The sequence below is a fragment of the Mytilus edulis genome, chromosome 4 (assembly GCF_963676685.1).
Source record: "Mytilus edulis chromosome 4, xbMytEdul2.2, whole genome shotgun sequence".
NCBI classification, from domain to species: Eukaryota; Metazoa; Mollusca; class Bivalvia; order Mytilida; family Mytilidae; genus Mytilus; species Mytilus edulis.
This window is the reverse complement of record NC_092347.1, coordinates 61919645-61931213: the sequence shown is the minus strand read 5'-3', so window position 1 is coordinate 61931213 and position 11569 is coordinate 61919645.

The following is an 11569-nucleotide window of genomic DNA, read 5'->3' as shown; positions in this document are numbered from 1 at the left end:
TTGCAATTTTTGAAGAATTGACATAAATGCAAGATTAATTATTGCGAATTCAGAAAAAGCTGCATATTCATATGCATCAAATATCAGAATGTGAATTCATATTATTGGGATACTCATCCAGTTGCATTATTTGCAAAAATACATTTGTAATAAAAACCTTGCAAATATTTCTCAATCTAATTAAAATTAAATCTCTCACTCGCAGCGACCAAGCATTAAATCTCTCACTCGCAGCGACCAAGCATTAAATCTCTCACTCGCAGCGACCAAGCATTAAAAAATGAGCGAGTGAGAGATTTAATTTTAATTAGATTGAATATTTCTAAATTTACAATATTTTACTTATTTAAATTTAATTTAAAAATTCTTTACCTTTTAAATATCATTAATATATTCCATGCATGTGCAATTTATTATGTTTCTAGATTACAATTATCAATTTGAAGCTGTTTCTTTTTAAAAAAATATTTCTTTTGTAATGATTTAAATGATAAATCATGGTTTATAGTTGATTGTTAAATAAGATATGTTCCCAAAACATATTTTTAATCAGCATCAGTAATGAGTATTGAGGGTGATGAACTGTTATTGGTCCGAGAACACAGTTATCGTCCTTTGATTTTCATTGTACACGAATATAGTCCCTAGTGTGGACAGTGTGTTACTTGCAAATTTTTGTTATACCCTCTCCAAATTTATTTTTTCATGATTTATGCCTCAAATACATGTAGCAAGAAGGGGGTTGAAACTACCTTGTAAAAAACATTTGGGTCATGAATTTGAAAGTCAAGTAGTGATTTGGTCCAGCTAAAAAAGGTTTAAATTATCATTTCGGAAGCTGTCAAAAGATTTCAAGACCCCCTTAACACAAAATGGTCCATATTTTGAGTTTGAGCTGATGGAAGTTTTCTATAATTTTGACATAATATATATTCCATGCATGTGCAATTTATTATGTTTCTAGATTACAATTATCAATTTGAAGCTGTTTCTTTTTAAAAAAATATTTCTTTTGTAATGATTTAAATGATAAATCATGGTTTATAGTTGATTGTTAAATAAGATATGTTCCCAAAACATATTTTTAATCAGCATCAGTAATGAGTATTGAGGGTGATGAACTGTTATTGGTCCGAGAACACAGTTATCGTCCTTTGATTTTCATTGTACACGAATATAGTCCCTAGTGTGGACAGTGTGTTACTTGCGAATTTTTGTTATACCCTCTCCAAATGTATTTTTTCATGATTTATGCCTCAAATACATGTAGCAAGAAGGGAGTTGAAACTACCTTGTAAAAAACATTTGGGTCATGAATTTGAAAGTCAAGTAGTGATTTGGTCCAGCTAAAAAAGGTTTAAATTATCATTTCGGAAGCTGTCAAAAGATTTCAAGACCCCGTTAACACAAAATGGTCCATATTTTGAGTTTGAGCTGATGAAGTTTTCTATAATTTTGACATAATTCATCCCAAAAGTAGTACAACACACTGTAAATATATTATTGAGAAAGCCCATGTGGGATTTTTTTAATTTTAATTTTAATTTTTAGTTTTCATTTATTTTCTGAAAGAAATGCACTACGAAATAACTGTGGTCTCGGGCCTATTGTGTGCAATTAAATGTGTTTGCCTTTTATATGTTGGCTACAAGCAATTCTTCACTGTTTTGTGTTTAATATGTAAAATAAGATGGTGCAAGACTAGATTTCAATTTTTGCTTATCATAGACATTTTTTATCTCTTGTTTCTCTATCTTAATCTCACTATATAATCCTCATCATTATTTTTCGCTCTCATTTATTTATAAACATCTTAAAGAAGATGTCAGTCAATTTCACACATTTTTCTTTAACTTAACTATTATTTCTTGATACTTTACTATGATACTTATGTGTTCAGCACATCTATATATACTTATGGTAGTCCTTGGTGATAACACTTGTATAAACGCTTTTTACTATACAATACATAGTGTTTGGGATTGTATGTTCAGTTGTCTGTCTCCGATTCAGCTTTTAGATATAGTACAGGATTTTAAAGTATTTTAATTTAAGTATAAAACAGGTTTTAATGTAGTTTAATTTAAGACAGGAGTCCATTCAAAATACTAAATAAATTGTATATGCCTAGAGAATTTGTTATTCATCTATTTCAAAATATAGTGATCAGGTTTAAACATTTGGTTTAAGTTTCAATATTATATTGAACATTTATAGTATAACTAATCGCCGTATTTGAATATCAAAAATAAGACAACGCGTGACCGAACGACGCATCGATTAAACGAGTGCGCAGCACGAGTTTAATCCATAGCGGCGTTCGGTCACAAGTTGTCTTATTTTTGATATTCAAATACGGCGATTAGTTATTCTTTTTATTACATTGGTAAATGGCTTTTTTTATGAAATTAATGAAGAAAATGTAAGGAACTATATCTTTTTCCTACGCATTGACAATTTGTTTTGATCCGACGTTATCGACGTCTTGACAACGCCTATTGTTGTATGACGTCAGAGAGTGAAATAACCACGTTTATTTCACATGTGAAATTATCGGTTTTTATCTAACTGGGAAATCAATGTAATTCATTGCAACCAATGTAATAATTATTATTATCTTTTTGATAAAAAATATTTGAAAATTTTGATAAACAATTTTTTATTCAAGATTTGTTGAGATAGTTCTTTATTATATATATCCCACTTTAAAAAATGATAGCCATTATAATTCAACTAACTAGATTTGAGTATAGTATTACTTTTTGATATATAGGAAGTCGTTTTTTAATGAGGGAGTCTCTTTAAGCCGGCTTTTGCATTTGCATATTTTATATATTTACTTAGAATTGACCAGAATTATAATAGAAGTATCTTTTCTTCAAATTTTGCTTTAACCCTTGTTGTTACCATGAGAAGTATAGAATTGGAATTTATCCTAGTTGTACATCAGAACAAGAGTTTTATTCACTTATGTGCCAACCATAAGGAGATAAGAAATTTATATGGTGATACTTTCTTTGTTAGTGAAACACTGCCACATAAGTGTTCTCTGTTTAAGGAGACTTTTATAATTTTTGTACATATTTAAGTTTATTGATTTTTAAAGAAATCTCTTAGTAAATTGTACATTTATGACAAAAAAATGCATAAACGGTTATTTGGTATGTAAGCATTGAATGATTGAAAGATAAATCTGTTTTAAAAAGCAAATAGTCCATTTCTCTTTGACCAACTTTGTTTTATGAATGTTTTGATGTACTAAAGCTTTTATGATTTTTTGTTAAGAATTTACCTATTTTGTAATTCCATTGTTTCAATATGTATAATACACTTAAGAAGTAAAGATATTGTAAGATCCTGCACATTGAATTGAGTCTTTTCCGCTTGCTTTGTATAGGCAAAGGAATAAAGTTTTTCCTACCGCGTGTGGTGTTTCCCTATGTAAAGAATTAGAAACACAATTTGTAATTTGAAGAAAGGACAATCTATTTCAAATTTATGTGAAAAATTAGATATCCTAGAAATGTTACTGTTTGTTATAGCAAAGTTTACTAGTTTCAAAAATATTAAAATATGAAATCAGATAAGATCAATCCAAAAAGATCAGTTAACAGTATTATAGTTATTAGATAGTAATTCTCTCTGTCATTAAATATTATGTGTATAATTTATGATGAAAATTATTTTGTTTGTGTCATAATTTGATGATATCAATGTCTCTTTGTCCTGAATCTTTGTATTAAAGATATTTGTTTATATGTATGAAATTGTTATTTACTTTTTTGCCAGAATGTTTATAAAAATGTTTATACTGTCATGGTTGATCAGTCAATATGTGATCACTATGTAAATTTATGTAGTCACTGTCAGTATAAAGCCATAACTGCTGATACTATATAAAATGGTAATCATATCTCTCCTCTGCAAGACGGGCACAGATATAAACTGAGATTTCCTACAAAATATTGCTTTGGTTTTTCATGTTGATAAATTTGTTTTAATGATTATGTTCTCTACTCATTGATGATATTATATATTGTTGCACTCGTTCACCTGTCTGATTTCAACAAGTCACATTTTGTGATGTATCTTTACACAGCTTTGGCTGCTGGATCCCAAACATTGTCAAGTTATTCAAATAATGTCTGTTTGGGTTGATCACCATATTTTGTTAATAAAATGTTATAGTATCATACAAAGGGGGTGGGTTTAGCTAGCTATAAATCCAGATTTAAACCTCCATTTTCTCCATTAAATGTCTGTATCAAGTCAGGAATATGACATTAATGGACTTCTCTTTTTTCTGCCCCATTTATGAGCATTATGTTTTCTAGTCTGTGCCTCCGTCCGTCCATTCGTCCATCCCTTCATCCATCTGTCCCGTTTCAGTTTAAAGTTTTGGTTTCAGTTTTTGTTAGAGGTAGTTTTTGATGAAATTGAAGTCCGATCAACTTGAAACTGAGTAAACATGTTCCCTATGATATGATCTTGATATCTATGATGAGTTATTTAGAGTTTTAATGCCAAATTAAGAGATTTTATCCCATTTTCACGGTCCACTGAAAATAGAAAATGATAGTGCGGATAGGGCATCCGTGTACTTGGGACACATTCTTGGTTTTTTTTTCCTTGTAGTTCAGTCTTTGTTTTTTGTTTTTTTCAAAGGGGCACTAGCTATGCGATATATAAAAAATCTAAAATATTTTTTTTTTTTGTTCAATCAATTAATGAAACTGAAATAGTAAAGTAATAATTCGCTTTTAACAGCAAGTATGGTTTAATTTTGACAAAATAAGATAAGAAACATTGAAGATTAATTATTCACTTGCAAGTGAATAATTAGACCTCATTGAATTTGTATTGATGTAAACTTCAATTTAACCCCTTAGCTAGAGATGGATAATGCATGAAATGTGTGTGATCAGTCTTTTAAAGGAAAAGAATGTCAACTTTAAAAGTGAAAAAAGATAATCATTTGATTAACTGATTCTATCGACAAAAAAAAAATATATTCTAATACAAGTAAAATGATGATTAACAAATGTTAATATGAAATTATTAATCTATAATATGAAATTAAATAGACATAGAAACATCCAATTGCACAATTTCACTTAATCTATTTATAGCTATATTTATGTTTATATACCTTATATGGTCATCAGAGGTTTTACCAGTACAACTCGATATTAATTAGATGGCGTCTAGACTAAAATACACACAAAACGAATCTAAATAATGTTGAGCCCATGCTCAGTAAATTGTATATTTTAGACTTAAAATAATTTGGAAAAAAAGTTTTACATTGTTGTAAATCAAATATGAGAATTTGAGTCAACTGGGTGAACATGAATTTGACAGCTAGTGTCCTTTTAAATGTACCAATTTTGCTTCCTTAAAGTTATGTAAAATCAAATTTCAAAGAAAATGATAACACTAACATTGTTTCAGAATATAGACAACACTAGTGTCTTGACCTCAAAATTATTGATAAAAAAATATGCTCTTTATATTGTTATATGTTCTTTATGAATTATATTCTAGACAAGTTGCCCTTTTTTTTGTGTCTCATTTTAAAATGGCCTCAAGTGATAAGTCCTAAGCTTTACTGACACTTGGCATTAGTGGTTTGTTCTCTTAAAATTTTCATATTCTTTGAAATTATTTCTGAATTTAACCAAATATAATAAAGAATCAAAGCTTCATCATTTACATTTCTATTTCTAAGGGCCACCATAAGAAATTCAAATGGAGAAATGCCAATTTTCAAATTATTTTCCTTTATTAAATCAACAAGGATTAAGCTTAAAAAAGTTAGAGGAATTATCTATCATTGATACAATAGACAGATTCCACAGAGCTTATAACTAGTTACCATAGATGTGCATTTTCAAGCATATTCGAATTTCATGTCTGAATGCATTAATACAAAGTGAATTAAACAGGAAGAATGTGAGGTCCTCCTTGTAGTGCTTCTATGTTCCATTTTCAAATGTATTCTACTCAAAAGCTTGCAAACACTATACAATAGATAAATAAGAGATTGTCTGAAAAGACTATGACTGTAATTTGCATTGTTCTCATCTTTTTGAAAAGCAAAGAAAAATATAGTTAAATTGCCAGAAAACACAAAAATTGATTTATATCTCCTTTGTAATGGTCTCTAATATTAATACTTTTAACATTATTAAATGTTATGATCTGAGAAACTCAATTAGACCATTAAACAAAGGAAAAATGGATATGAAGCCTCTAGTCTGAAAAACGCAAGGTATCTATCATACCAAGTTAGAAATATGAGAGTCCATTTCTATGTATGTTGGCGTTTGCTTTTGTTGTGGTTCAGTGTTTCTGTTGTTCGGTTGTTTTCCTTTTATAGTTGATGTGTTTCTCTTGCTTTCAGTTTGTTACCCAGATTTGTTTTTGTTTAATCGAAATTATGGCTATTGAACAGCGGTATACTACTGTTGCCTTTATTCATATACATATTTTACAATAAAATTGAGAAAGGAAATGGGGAATGTATCAAAGCGACAGCAACCCGACCATATAGCAGACAACAGCCGAAGGCCTTCAATGGGTTTTCAATGTAGCGAGAAACTCCCGTACCCAGAGGTGTCCTTCAGCTGGCCCCTTTACAACTTTATTAAAATAAGTTCTCATCACTTGCTCCTCGATTTTTTATATGTCGCCGTGCTAGGAGCAAGTGATGTGAACTTTTTTTAATAAGATTGGCCCCTTTATATCAAGTTTATATCAGTATTCTTGTCATAATAAAATTTAATTCACAGATTCTATTGTATGTCATTTAACAGTTGATACTAGGTCTGAAATGATATTATTGGCGTATTGTCCAATAAATCTTTTTCTAGAAACAAATTAGCAGTCTGTAATCCTGCATATTTGTTGTTTATATGACCAAGGATTTGTATAGAAAGTCTTACTATACAAATCCTTGATATCACCTTCAAATGTATATGCATTACTTAATTGATTTTGCCTAACCGGGAATGGCTTAAATTGCTAGGTAGATAAGAAAAAACGAAGAGGCCTATTTCTTGAGTAACATTTATCAATAATGTCTAGAAATAAGTTAATAAGGATGTGAGGCTTACAATCATAATAATTTATTAAGCAAGTCACGCATTTTGTCTAAATAAAACTCATCGGTTAAAATCAGTTATATTCTTTGAACTGCCGGTTACTTGGGTTTTTTTATTAGCTCACCTGACCCGAAGGGCCAAGTGAGCTTTTCTCATCACTTTGCGCTGTCGTCGTCGGTCGTCTTCTGTTAACTTTTACAAAAATCTTCTCCTCTAAAACTACTGGGTCAAATTTAACCAAACTTGGCCACAATCATCATTGGGGCATCTAGTTTAAAAAGAAATGTTCGTTGACCCGGCCAGCCAACCAAGATGGCCGCCATGGCTAAAATTAGAATATAGGGTTAAAATGTAGATTTTGGCTTATAACTCTGAAACCAAAGCATTTAGAGCAAATCTGACATGGGGTAATTTGTATATCAACGATTGTTGTGTTGCTACCCCTTAATTTGTAATTTTAAGGAAATTTTGCCGTTTTTGGTTATCTTGAATATTATTATAGATAGAGATAAACTGTAAACAGCAATAATGTTCAGCAAAGTAAGATCTACAAATAAGTCAACATGACCAAAATGGTCAGTTGACCCCTTAAGGAGTTATTGCCCTTTATAGTTACCAATTTTTCTTAAATATTTGTAATCTTTTACAAAAACCTTCTCTGAAACTACTAAGACAAATGTAACCAAATTTGTCCACAATCATCATAAGAGTATCTTGTTTAAAAATGTGTCCGATGACCCTGCCCGTGAACCATGATGGCAGACATGGCTAAAATAGTACATAGGGTAAAATGCAGTTTTTGGTTTATATCTCTGAAACTGAAGCATTGAGACCAAATCTGACTGGTGGCAAAAATGTTCATTAGATTTGGATATATCTGCCCTGAAATTTTCAGAATTCCGACAAACAGTTGTTAGGATGCTGCCCCTGAGTTAGTAATTTTACAGAAATTTTGCTGTTTTTTGCTATTATCTTAGATATAATACTATAACCTTGTTTTACATGATTTCCAAAGCATCAGAAAATTCAGGTGAGCGACACAGGCTCTTTAGAGTCTTTAGTTTTATAATAATCGTTGACCACCGACTGGCTATAAAAAACCTTTTACATTATATGAAACCAGGATGAGGATTCATGGATCGTTTCCAAGCTTATAAATTGGTAAAAAAAGTGCATACGTTATGGACCTTTATCCTTTAAGTCTGTATTAGTTTTGAGTACTGGCACTTGCTCTTTGAATAATGTAAATATATACCGTTGAGTAATGGTATATAGAAATATTTGTTCGTAGGTGTTTTGTAGGAAGGAAAGACTTAATGCTGTCTTTGCAATTCCCTCTTTTTTCCATTTTGGAATCTAGATTTCAAGCCCATGTGTGCGTCTGGTCGACGAACTTAAAAGGACCTACCTATTGAATAAAATGTTAATCATTCCATTCAATATTGTCTAGATTAACTCCTGTCAGAAATGCTCATCATAAAGAATTAGCAAGGCCAGGATGCCAGCTGGATTAATCGAGAAACGGGGATTTGAGAAACTAATGGGACGTCCAAATGAAGGTATTTGGCAGTGTGTATGGAATTATTTATAGACAACACGGTTCAATTATTTGCAGTTTTATAGTGAAATTAAGACAGCGAGACGACGAAGATGTTAGTATGAGTAATATATTGTGTGAACAGCAATCAAGCTACAGAAAGACAAAAAAAAGGATATAAGTAGCAACAAGTACGACACCATTAAAAAATTTAAGAACTACGAGTAGCTTTGCATCAATTTGAAAAGAACCACCAGCCAAGGAAGTTAAAACCGGTCAGATCATGATGTTGAGGTAAGTAACAAAAGACTGAAGACACCACAACGATTAGCTTGAAGACCTACTGAGACTGAAACATTTTGATTGGTAAAAATACCAGCATTACACAAAGCCATTGCAAGCAGAACATTTATCAGCGATAGTTCCATTGAAAGACTATGGGAGTTGAATGCACATGATGTTCTACCTGCTACCGGATGGACAGAAGTAAGCATACAGATACCTGAAATACCAACACCACCAACTTATAGTGGTAGTAAATATGGTCAACGCATACTAACTTTAATTAGAAGTAACAAACTAGACCGTACAATTTTTATCTGAAGGAATAATACAGGACAAGATATTTGCAGAATGCCGCCTTACTCCCTGGTATTTGACCTTTATGTGTTAAACACTAAAAGGGGAGTTAATCAAGAAAAGCAATAGAGTTACAATGCGAAGAGCATGCTTTTATTAACCATCTTTGGGATTAGATTACCACAACTGCAGGAACTGGCTATTATAGCAAGGTCATACCATAAAAAACAATCCCATCTATTATTCAATCAACTTCTTTGTCAGAAGATTACATTGGAAATGATACACCAGCACTAGGAATTACAACTGCAAGTAAAATGGAACACTTACTGTCAGATTGTCTAACCAGTTGCTATTGAAGCGCAACAAAATCATACTAACGAAAAACATCTGAAGTTACATGATGAATGGATATTATCAAGAGTGATCTTGCAGTTGTACAACTTAATGAAGGAACACAATTGGTATTAAGATATACCGATATTTTAGTCGAGGGAAACACGATTTAGGACACACCACATAGAAGAGCTATATATGGCTATGCTTTCTGAAAACTCTTCTCCGTCGTCGACATAATATCAGGTTATCACCAGGTAGAAATTTAGACCATAAGGATCTCACTACCTTCTCTTTAGGACCTCTTGCCCTTTGAGTTACGAACTCTCCTGTAACATACTAAAAGTAATGAATTGATAAGGTAAAATACCTTGTAGTTTTAGGTCATTCTTCATTAAGTGCAACAGAGAACGAAGAGAGTCATCATGTACACCATTTGTGAACCGGTTTATATGTATGATCAAATTTTAAAAAGTGTTATGTATTAAATTTTTCAAGGGGATATAAAAAGAAAGTACTCTGAAACAGGCGTTGTTAGAAAGGATGACTTTCAAATTGGTAACTTTGTTTTTTGAAATGACTACTGTTCGTTCAGCAGATTCATGCTACCCACATTGCAAATTGCACGTATTGTACGTCACGTTGTGGCTTTAGTATTTACATGTCGTAGGAATCTCATCATAAGTTGTCCCTACTCTTTATGGCCCCGCAACTAAGTTGTCGGAGCCATATAGTTTTATTCTAGTCCGTCATTCCGTCATTCCGTAACAAACCATTATACAGACTTTTTTAATAAACACCTTCAGATATTAGGCTAATTTTCAGTATGTGAGTTCACTATGATGAGTTACAGATCAAATTTAAGTTTCTGCATGCTATTTTTTGCTGAAATTACGGGCTTTGTACTTTGAGAAATTGTTGAAATCACAGTTATAGACTTTTTTCTAAACGCCTTCAGATACTGGGCTGATTTTTGGTATGTGAGTTCTGAAATTACTGGCTTTGGACTTTGATAACTTGTTGAAAATCACAGTTATAAAGATTTTTTTCTAAACGCCTTTAGACATGGGGCTGATTTTTTGTATGTCAGTTAACCATGATGAGTTAGAGATCAAGTTTAAGTTTAGTCCCGCTCTGCTATTTTTTCCCGAAATTAAGGGCTCAAGACTGAAAATTGTTGAAAATCAGTTTTCTTTTTTTATATACGCCTTCAGATTTTGAGCTGATTTTTTTTATATGTGAGACTACCTTCATGTTTGTGTCCACATGTGTTATTGAAATTGCAGTTTTTCAATTTTTGTAGACGGGACCATTCGTGTTGTTCCGACACATCTAGTTTTTTTCTGATTTAATTTCGTAGATGATGCACTTTCCCTGAATAATCATAGTGCAAAGTAATTCTTTACATATAGGTTCTTTCTTGCATTTTTTTCTAGTTTCATCTGTTTATTATGAGGGGTTTGTAGTTTTGTTGATTGCTGTTATTATATGCCGCGTATGACATTTCATAATCACTTTTGTTTATTAATCATTGTTTATTAAAATAGGATTTTCTCAGTCTTACATGCGCACTTCTAGCGATTTATCTTGTTTCAGTATAAGTGTCCTTTGTTCCGTTTTAGAAGGGTTTTGATTTTGCCTTCTTATCACTTTTATTTCCTTCTTTCTCCTAAATAAAAGAGGAAATGTCTTTTTAAATTTGTCGGTTGTACAAGATTTTACCGGTCTACATTACTGACGTCTTTGACATATTGATGTTTACTTTTCGTTGCACGACTGCTACAAAGACTTAAGAAAACAAAACAAATATGAGATCATTTTGATTGATATAATTAGCAGTTTTCTTTTGGGGAGGGAGGGATTTCATATCAATCATAATCATTTATTGCATTGATTTATATATATATATATATATATACAACTCGTCTAAACATCAACCCAACAATGTTAGATCTGTAAATTTGCTTTCGCAAATTTTTGGTTCTTCCCTCGCCGGGATTCGAACCCATGCTAC